An 8,802-nucleotide genomic window follows, 5' to 3' on the forward strand; every position below is an offset into this window, starting at 1 on the left:
GATATAGGTCTTTTTATACGAAATCATTTCATGTGACTCTGTGTCAAAGAACAAGGCCACCACGACAGACTAACTTACTAATTTCGATATGCATCATACAATGTGCTTTGTCATCTACATTTGACGGTACGACCATATTTCTGAGGTTAGGACCTATTTATGACGCAGATTAAGATACTTTCTAACGTAGATGCGTAATACCATCAGTGACTTTTATTTATCATATTTATATATTTGTACATATTCCAGAAGTATACTCGTATATGGATAACAGAATGATGTGCCAAACATCGTTTCCTTTGAATGAGCAGTAAGGGTACAACCTTTCCAAAGACGTCAATTCCACATTTCAGGCTTGTAACATTTGCCAAAACAAGAGTTCATAACAAAATTTGTAATTTCTTGCACTTACTAAGGGGCCTCCGTGGCTCAGTCGGTTAGCGCGCTAGCGCAGCGCAATGACCCTGGAGTCTCTCGCCAATGCGGTCGCTGTGAGTTCAAGTTCAGCTCATGCTGGTTTCCTCTCCGGCCGTAAGTGGGAAGGTCTGCCCGCAACCTGCGGATGGTCGTGGGTTTCCCCCGGGCTCTGCCCGGTTTCCTCCCACCATAATGCTCGCCGCCGTCGTATAAGTGAAATATTTTCGAGTACGGCGTAAAACACCAATCAAATAAATAAATAAATCTTGCACTTACTGTGACTAAAACTCTTTTCAAAATAAATGTTTTAAAGCTATATTCGGAAACGTCATTTTTAAAGTTTACCTGTATGTTATAGGCAACTATCAATATTTTGTAAACTTTTGTAAGTTGTTGGCCTATGTAAAACATGGACCCTTGACATAACAGCTTATAGAGGATACACGAAGAGAGTTCAATATACTTTTTTAAAGAAAGATAATTCAAAACTTTGATGGTCACTCTCCACCCCAGCTGTAAACATCATCAGCTGGATCCACCTATCAGAAATTGTCTAGAAGAGAACACCATAAGGGCAGAACTCGGCAAAATCCAGAGTGCACATGACCGCTTTTTAAGCGTTTGAACATTTAACATCTTCCCTTATGTTTTTAAGCTAATATCTAAACAAAAAATTCATTATAACGGAAAATCTGCTTATCAAAATAAATGCTGTTTTTGAAGCTATATTGGAAACGTGATTTCCTTTTCCTTTCCTGTCTTTGTTCAAAATTGGTTTTACTAAGTTCCCTCTCTTAATGAGAGGAGTCATATAGCGTCTGCTTTTTCCGTCCGACCTTCGGACTCGCTCAAATTTGGGTGGAACATATCTCGGCAATTATGTCTAGGATAGAGTTCATTATGTAACATGAAGATGAAAATGTTACATAATGGATTCTATCCGGTTTAAACGACTGACTGGCTCTTATAGATAACGCTACGTTCTTTTACTTACCCACCTTACTGTTGTAACCTGCCAGTCACGTACAAAATACCTTGCAAGGTGTTTGTGTTAATTTCAGTCTGACGTTTCCCGTCAAATCAGTAATTGCAATAGTTTGCTTGGTCCCGCCCCGCAGGTTTTCATGTGAAGATCTCTTGTATAGAAATAAGTACTTGGAAACTAAATACTGCGATCAGCTGAAAACGGTACCCAGAGCAATTCTGTCGTCTAATGGGCATAGGATTCTCAAACTTACCTAAAGTGTGCAAAATGACCGGAAGTTGTGCACTTTCAGGTTATATTTTCACATTTCGATCTGTTTTAGGAGTTGTCTGCCCTTGATATTTCAGAGGAAATTCGTGCGACCCATATCTAAGCTATTATTTGGCATAGGATTCTCAAAGTGGCACAAAGTGTACAAAATGACCTGAAGTTGTGCACTGTCAGGTTATATTTTCACATTTCGATCTGTTTTAGGAGTTGTCTGCCCTTGATATTTCAGAGGAAATTCGCGCGACCCATATCTCCGCTAATATTTGGCATAGGATTCTCAAAGTGGCACAAAGTGTACAAAATGACCTGAAGTTGTGCACTGTCAGGTTATATTTTCACATTTCGATCTGTTTTAGGAATTGTCTGCCCTTAATATTTCAGAGAAAAGTCGAGCCAGCCATATCTCAGATCATGGAATAGGATTCTCAAACTCACACAGTTTGTGCAAAATAATCTGAAGGTCATGTTATCTTTTCACAATTCAATCTTTTCCAGGAGTTCTACCATTGCGCATATTTGCCGAGCCATAGGTATTTCAGAAGAATTTTGTACGAGCTAGTTCTTTGCACTTGCACATAAGTCGGAAGATACGTAGATGTCGGTTATAATATCACATACATGTGGGATTCTCAAACTTACCATCGCCTCACGATTGATGTAGCCTCAGCTGGTTATGTATGTATTTATGTATTTCCGAGCGATAGGTAGGTAGGTCGGTAGGTAGGTCGGTAGGTAGGTAGGTAGGAAGTTGCATGCATGGATGGATGAATGGATGCATGGATGCATGCATGCATGCTTGCTTGCTTGGGGTTTAAGGCCATACTTAACAGCTTTTCAGTCATATGACGACGAGGAGTCCTTACGTGTGTGCACATTCTAGTATGCTGTGTCTTCTTGTGGCATGGCTTCGCCACTGAAGTATCCTGTCGAAGATATCATGCCATCAGACATGAAACCCCACCCAGTTACATTACACTGACAACGTGCGAATAAGTCATGTTTCCTTGTCCTAACCTCTCAGTGCCAAGCGCCAAGCAAAAAATCAGCAAGTACCACCTTTAAAGTCTTTGGTATAACCCGGCCCGAGTTTTCTCCCGAGGTCTCCTGACTATGGGGCAGACGGTCTAACCATTAGGCCACCGAAGCGGTTCAAGATGTTGTATGGCGGCCAAATACCACACGAACTGTAAATATCAAGAAAAGGATCCAGCCAAAAGACACTCTTTGATTGACTTTGAAGTTCAGTGTTACTGTAAATTCGTGGATGCACCACCTGGCCATTTCTCTCAGTGTTACCTTTGTTCATGCATGTCATGCAATTAATCGGCTGTGTTAGGCACGTCCGAAGACACATACACAAATACCTGAATATCAATAAATAATTTTGCCATTTCTTTGTCTTAACAAGGGGTAAGTCTGTTAGACGATGCAACGTCTTGAGCCTTTGACCAGGTGGTTTTACGTTACGGTAGTGCAATCTGTTTTTTCCATTCTTGTGAAGCCGTTTAGGCCTACATAGCAAAGTTGCTGTGTTCTGTCATCCGCTGGTACATTTAAACTCTACCAAATTTAAAAAAGCAAACTATGTGAAATGAATGAAGTGTGAACATAAACTATTATATTGAATATACTGCTCATAAAGATATAGAAGCTTTTACAAGATAACAATTTAATTACCTCTCGAGGTTAAAAAAAATGCCTTGTAAGCTGTAGTATAATCAAAAGGTAAATCTCAACAAACAACTAAATACTCAACAAATAGGCTTACATGTACGACGTAAACCTTTAAATAAATAAATAAATAAATAAGATAAACAAATAAATAAAATAAACAAATAAGTAATCCATAACAGCAGATATCCGTCAACAGCAATACCTTATCATTTCAAACATTTGAGTCAAAATTCAGATCTGTGTCAAATGCGTGTTTGCATATTTTTATAAACCCCACAACCACAGATTAGGGCAGATGTCTTTTAATATTTATCATTTGTTACGTGTTTCCAATTATATGTGCTTTAGGACAAGATATGTGCTTTCACAATATTTCCATTCGAAGATGACTTTCTCTGAATTTTGAAAGTTCTTTGTCTACATCGCACTTCTCACAAAAGTTAGTATTTACTGACAGGTTAGCCATAATGCAAGAGTAAACAGCACAGACTTAACTGATATAGTCATCGTATAGTTTACCCCAACCATCAGTGTTGTACACTTGCAGAAGACTCTCCCGGGAGAGTGAGCCAAAAAGAGCCGGACAGGAAGGTAAGCGTGGCATGGCATTCACGTAATTCGAAATCACGATTCGTGTCCACGTGTCAGTCCCATCATTTTGAACAAACTTGACGTTGCGAATCTGGATTTCGTATTACATGAACTCTGTCTGTGGCAGCCACAAATTTTGCTTGTTCTGTGTATGGTCGGTTAGCAGGAGAACGTGGGTGTTATATGAGCGGTAATATTAATATCCCATGGAGGTCTGCGGAGAGGTTAGTCACCGAAGTAGTGATTGTACAAGATACAGTTACCGCCATCTCGCGGATACACCACCGAGAGACAGCCACCTATCTCCCTACACTGATATATTCACAATACGCTTCTTTAAGTCTGGTGAATGTCCTCAGAACAGCGGGCGAAAAGATGTGGTCATGTAAACTCTCTTTTAAGACTCGAGACGAAAAGATGAAGAAGAATATCGAATGAGTACCTCAATAATTATAAATGTGATTCTGTGTGTTTTGGGGTGCAACGTCTTTTTTCGCTGCCAGCCTGCTATTTTGGTGTACAGGTGCATGCTTGGAATCAAAATTATGGAAATCTGGGCAGGTATGGGTTTTTATGATGAAAGATTGAAATTCTGGGCGGGAGGGCAGCAGGATACAGGTGGTGATGAGGCTATGATTGACGTCCCCTGGGCGTTGCTAGGACCGCTACTCTGCTGGCATACAAAGATACAGATTTTGACGGCCCACCTATGTCAACATTTTTATGGCTTCTTTCTCACAGAAATGCACGGAATGTTTGGGACTGAGTTACAGTATTTAAAGTTAACACTGACCACAACACCCATAAGAGTCAGTGAGTGATTGCTTGGGGTTTAACGCCGTACTTAACATGCACTCTAAGGACGAAGGAATCCTTATAGTGCATGTAATGTGCTTCCTTGCTGCAGGACGGATTTTCACCGATCTTATATCTCTTGCTGCTTCACTGAGACGACTTACCGAGGGTACGTATAACTTCTTCTTCTAAGGTCTTAGGTGTGACGCAACCCAGAATTGAGTCTGGGTCTACCGTCTCCCAAAGCGGACGCTCTACAAACTGTGCTATCGGGGATGGGACACAAGACGATTTGAAGCCATTTTTACATCCAGCAACTATCCACACACCTGTTAAAAACCAGGTGGAGAATTTTTATTTTGTGCTTTTGTATGTTAATACACATCCACAAGTGTATGTTAATACACATCCACAAGTGTATGTTAAGAAATGAAAAACATCCCTAAGGATGTCCTGATGTCAGATTTGTTTTTGGTCATATCTTGCTTTATACTACACAGATTTATTTGATTTATTTATTTATTTATTTGATTGGCGTTTTACGCCGTACTAAAGAATATTTCACTTATACGACGGCGGCCAGCATTATGGTGGGTGGAAACCGGACAGAGCCCGGAGTAAAACCATGACCATCCGCAGGTTGCTGCTAGACATTCCCACTTATGGCCGGAGAGGAAGCCAGCATGAGCTATACTACACAGATAACATCAGTAAAAAGCTCGAAAAAAATCCTTATCAAAGAGTAAATATATGCAACATATATGTAACCAAAAGTAATTAAAATCAGTGTAAGTGTTTTTAACACAATGACTTGGGAAGGCCTGTCAGCAGCCTGCGAATCGTCGTGGGTCCCACCCGGGCTCTGCCCCTGCTTCCTATTACCATAATGCTGGCCGCCGTCACAGAAGTGAAATATTCTTGAGTATGGCGTAAAACACCAATCAAATAAATAAATAAATTTAAGACAATGAGATGGACTAAAACGTGCATATCTCTTTCTATTTCTTATGTAAATGTATAACTTACCACGCAAAATAATTTTCATATGTCCAAGTGGTGTGCATTTTGAAACTATCATATTTAATACATCTAAACAGCTAAGGAAATGTAACTGACATGAACATTAAATTCTGAATGATTAATTTGACCCTGCTATTGTTAGAAATTTGCAAAAATTCTGGATGAGTACCCTTCTAGGATACACAAGAGTTGTTTTGAGTCTTTGTCTGAGTCATTAAGTTGAATATTATAAAACTTCTGCATGTTCCAGTGCATGTCTTTGTGTAACAAGATAATGCCAGCACAATTAACTGTAATCTTGATGTTAGAAACAAACACCCCTATTCAATTCCCAACATTCTCAAAAATAAAAGAAAGACAACAAAAACTAAGAAAACCTTAATAAAGGAAATGACAAAACGTCTTGTTGCCTAGTTTGTCTTTATATATGTACATTGTTTTATGAGGCAGTCGTGGTGTACACGAAAATACATAATTGCACTGTGTACCTGAACGGGAGGAATGATGAAGATAATTACCCGATTTTAATGAATCTTAAACATGGACAGGTTTGATTATACGGAAGGTATATGCCAAGTATCGTAAAAATAGGTTCAGTACTTTAGTTAGTGTTGCGTGGACAAAATCTGAATACACGGAAAAGCACTACTACACAAAATACTAAATGGGGATAATTATAAAAATGATTACCTCATTGCCAATAAACTTAAACATACAGAAGTCCGGATGATAAGCAAGGTGTGTGGAAAGTTTCTTCAAAATCAGCGCAGTATACCTGGACAAAATCTGAATACATGAAAGGCACACAAAGTCCTAATTATGAAAATAATTATCCGATTGCCATTAAACTTAAGCATGCACAAGTTCAGAGAATAGTCAAGATGAATGGTAAGTTTCACTGAGTTCGATGCAATAGTTCGGAAGAGATGCATCGACAAAATCGCGTCTACAGACAGACAGACAGACAGACAAGGGTGATTCCAGTATACCACCACCCTCACTTCGCTGAAGGGGTTATAAAATGATTTCATTTGTGCATGATGTTGGTATAGTATGTATGATCTATATTTTCTTAGAATTATTTCCTGCTCTGGCTGTAGTGCTGTCTGAAATAACAACAAAGATAGAAAGCGTTCCTATCTGTATTTGCCGCTGACAGGTGTCACATCAGCAGCCAATCAGCACGATCTCGAGGCTTACAGAAGACATATGGACACTCCCCCACCCCCTCCCTCGCCCATGACAACTTGTGATGGCGTGTGTTTTTGATAAACATAAAATTACATGAAGCATCATTCATCAAATCCGAACAATTGACCAGACCGATCTGTATAAGATCGACATTCCCTAAAGGTCGAATAGAGTTCAAGTACTTGTCACGCTAAGGATGTTAAGAACTGAAACCACTATATAGCCAGACCATGTAAAGTCGAAACAATGGAGGTGCGCTGAGTCAAGGGTGTCAGTGATTATCGCTAGTTATAGGTTACACGAGCGCATTGATTTTACCTACTTTTATGTGTAAATTTGTCAACTTTAACCTCAAGAATATATATTCCCTAAGTTTGGCGTGGTAGAATACCATACCACCACATGCAGCTAACACATTTCTCTACAAATAGGTCATGCTTGGCTCATGGGGACCGTATTTCACCTGCTATGTGTGACGATTTGTTAACTATCACACTGTCTTCGCTGCTTTGTCTTTTTTTTTCTATGCCGTGCGTCTTAATTATGTCAAATTATAATAGTAGCATGTCAACTGTTATGGAGACCTTCAGTTTAATCGTAAAAAGTTTTAAATATTTCAATATGTCTTATGTGATCGCCAGCCTGTATATATCAACTTATCCTAGCAGTTCGTCTGTCTGTAGCTGTCAGCATACCTTATCAGTTCGTCTGTCTGTAGCTTTCAGTAAACCTTACCAGTTCACCTGTCTGTAGCTGTCAGTTGGCCAGTCTGTAGCTGTCAGTACAGCTTATCAGTTCGTCTGTCTGTAGCTGTCAGTATACCTTACCAGTTCACCTGTCTGTAGCTGTCAGTTGGCCTCTCTGTAGCTGTCAGTATAACTTACCACTTCGTCTGTCTGTAGTTCTCAGTATACCTTACCAGTTGGCCTGTGTGTAGCTATCCGTATACCTTACCAGTTGGCCTGTCTGTAGCTGTCAGTATAACGTACCAGTTCGTCAGTATACCTTACCAGTTGGCCTGTGTGTAGCTATCCGTATACCTTACCAGGTGACCTCTCTGTAGCTGTCAGTATAACTTACCAGTTCCTCTGTCTGTAGCTGTCAGTATACCTTACCAGTTGGCCTGTCTGCAGCTGTCAGTTGGTCTGTCTGTAGCTGTCAGTAAACTTTACCAGTTCGCCTGTCTGTAGCTGTCAGTTGGCCTGTCTGTAGCTGTCAGTATATCTTACCAATTCGCCTGTCTGTAGCTGTCAGTATACTTTACCAGTTCGCCTGTCTGTAGCTGTCAGTTGGCTTGTCTGTAGCTGTCAGAATACCTTACCAGTTAACCTGTCTGTAGCTGTCAGTATACCTTACCAGTTCGTCTGTATGTAGCTATCAGTATAACTTACCAGTTCATCTGTATGTAGCTGTCAGTATAACTTACCAGTTTGTCTTTCTGTAGCTGTCAGTATAACTTACCAGTTCGTCTGTGTGTAGCTGTCAGTATACTTTACTAGTTTGTGTGTCTGTAGCTATCAGTATACCTTATAAGTTCGTCTGTCTGTAGCTATCAGTATACCTTACCAGTTTGCTTGTCTATAGCTGTCAGTTGGCCTGTCTGTAGCTGTCAGTATACTTTACCAGTTCGCCTGTCTGTAGCTGTCAGTATATCTTACCAGTTGGCCTATCTGTACCTGTCTGTATACCTTAATAGTTGGCCTGTCTGTAGCTGTCAGTTGACCTGTTTGTAGCTATCGGTATACCTTACCAGTTGGCCAGTCTGTAGCTGTCAGTATAACTTACCAGTTTGTCTGTCTGTAGCTGACAGTATAACTTACCAGTTGTCCTGTCTGTATCTGTTAGTATACTTTACCAGT

This window comes from Liolophura sinensis, chromosome 10 (genome assembly GCF_032854445.1).
Source record: "Liolophura sinensis isolate JHLJ2023 chromosome 10, CUHK_Ljap_v2, whole genome shotgun sequence".
NCBI classification, from domain to species: domain Eukaryota; kingdom Metazoa; phylum Mollusca; class Polyplacophora; order Chitonida; family Chitonidae; genus Liolophura; species Liolophura sinensis.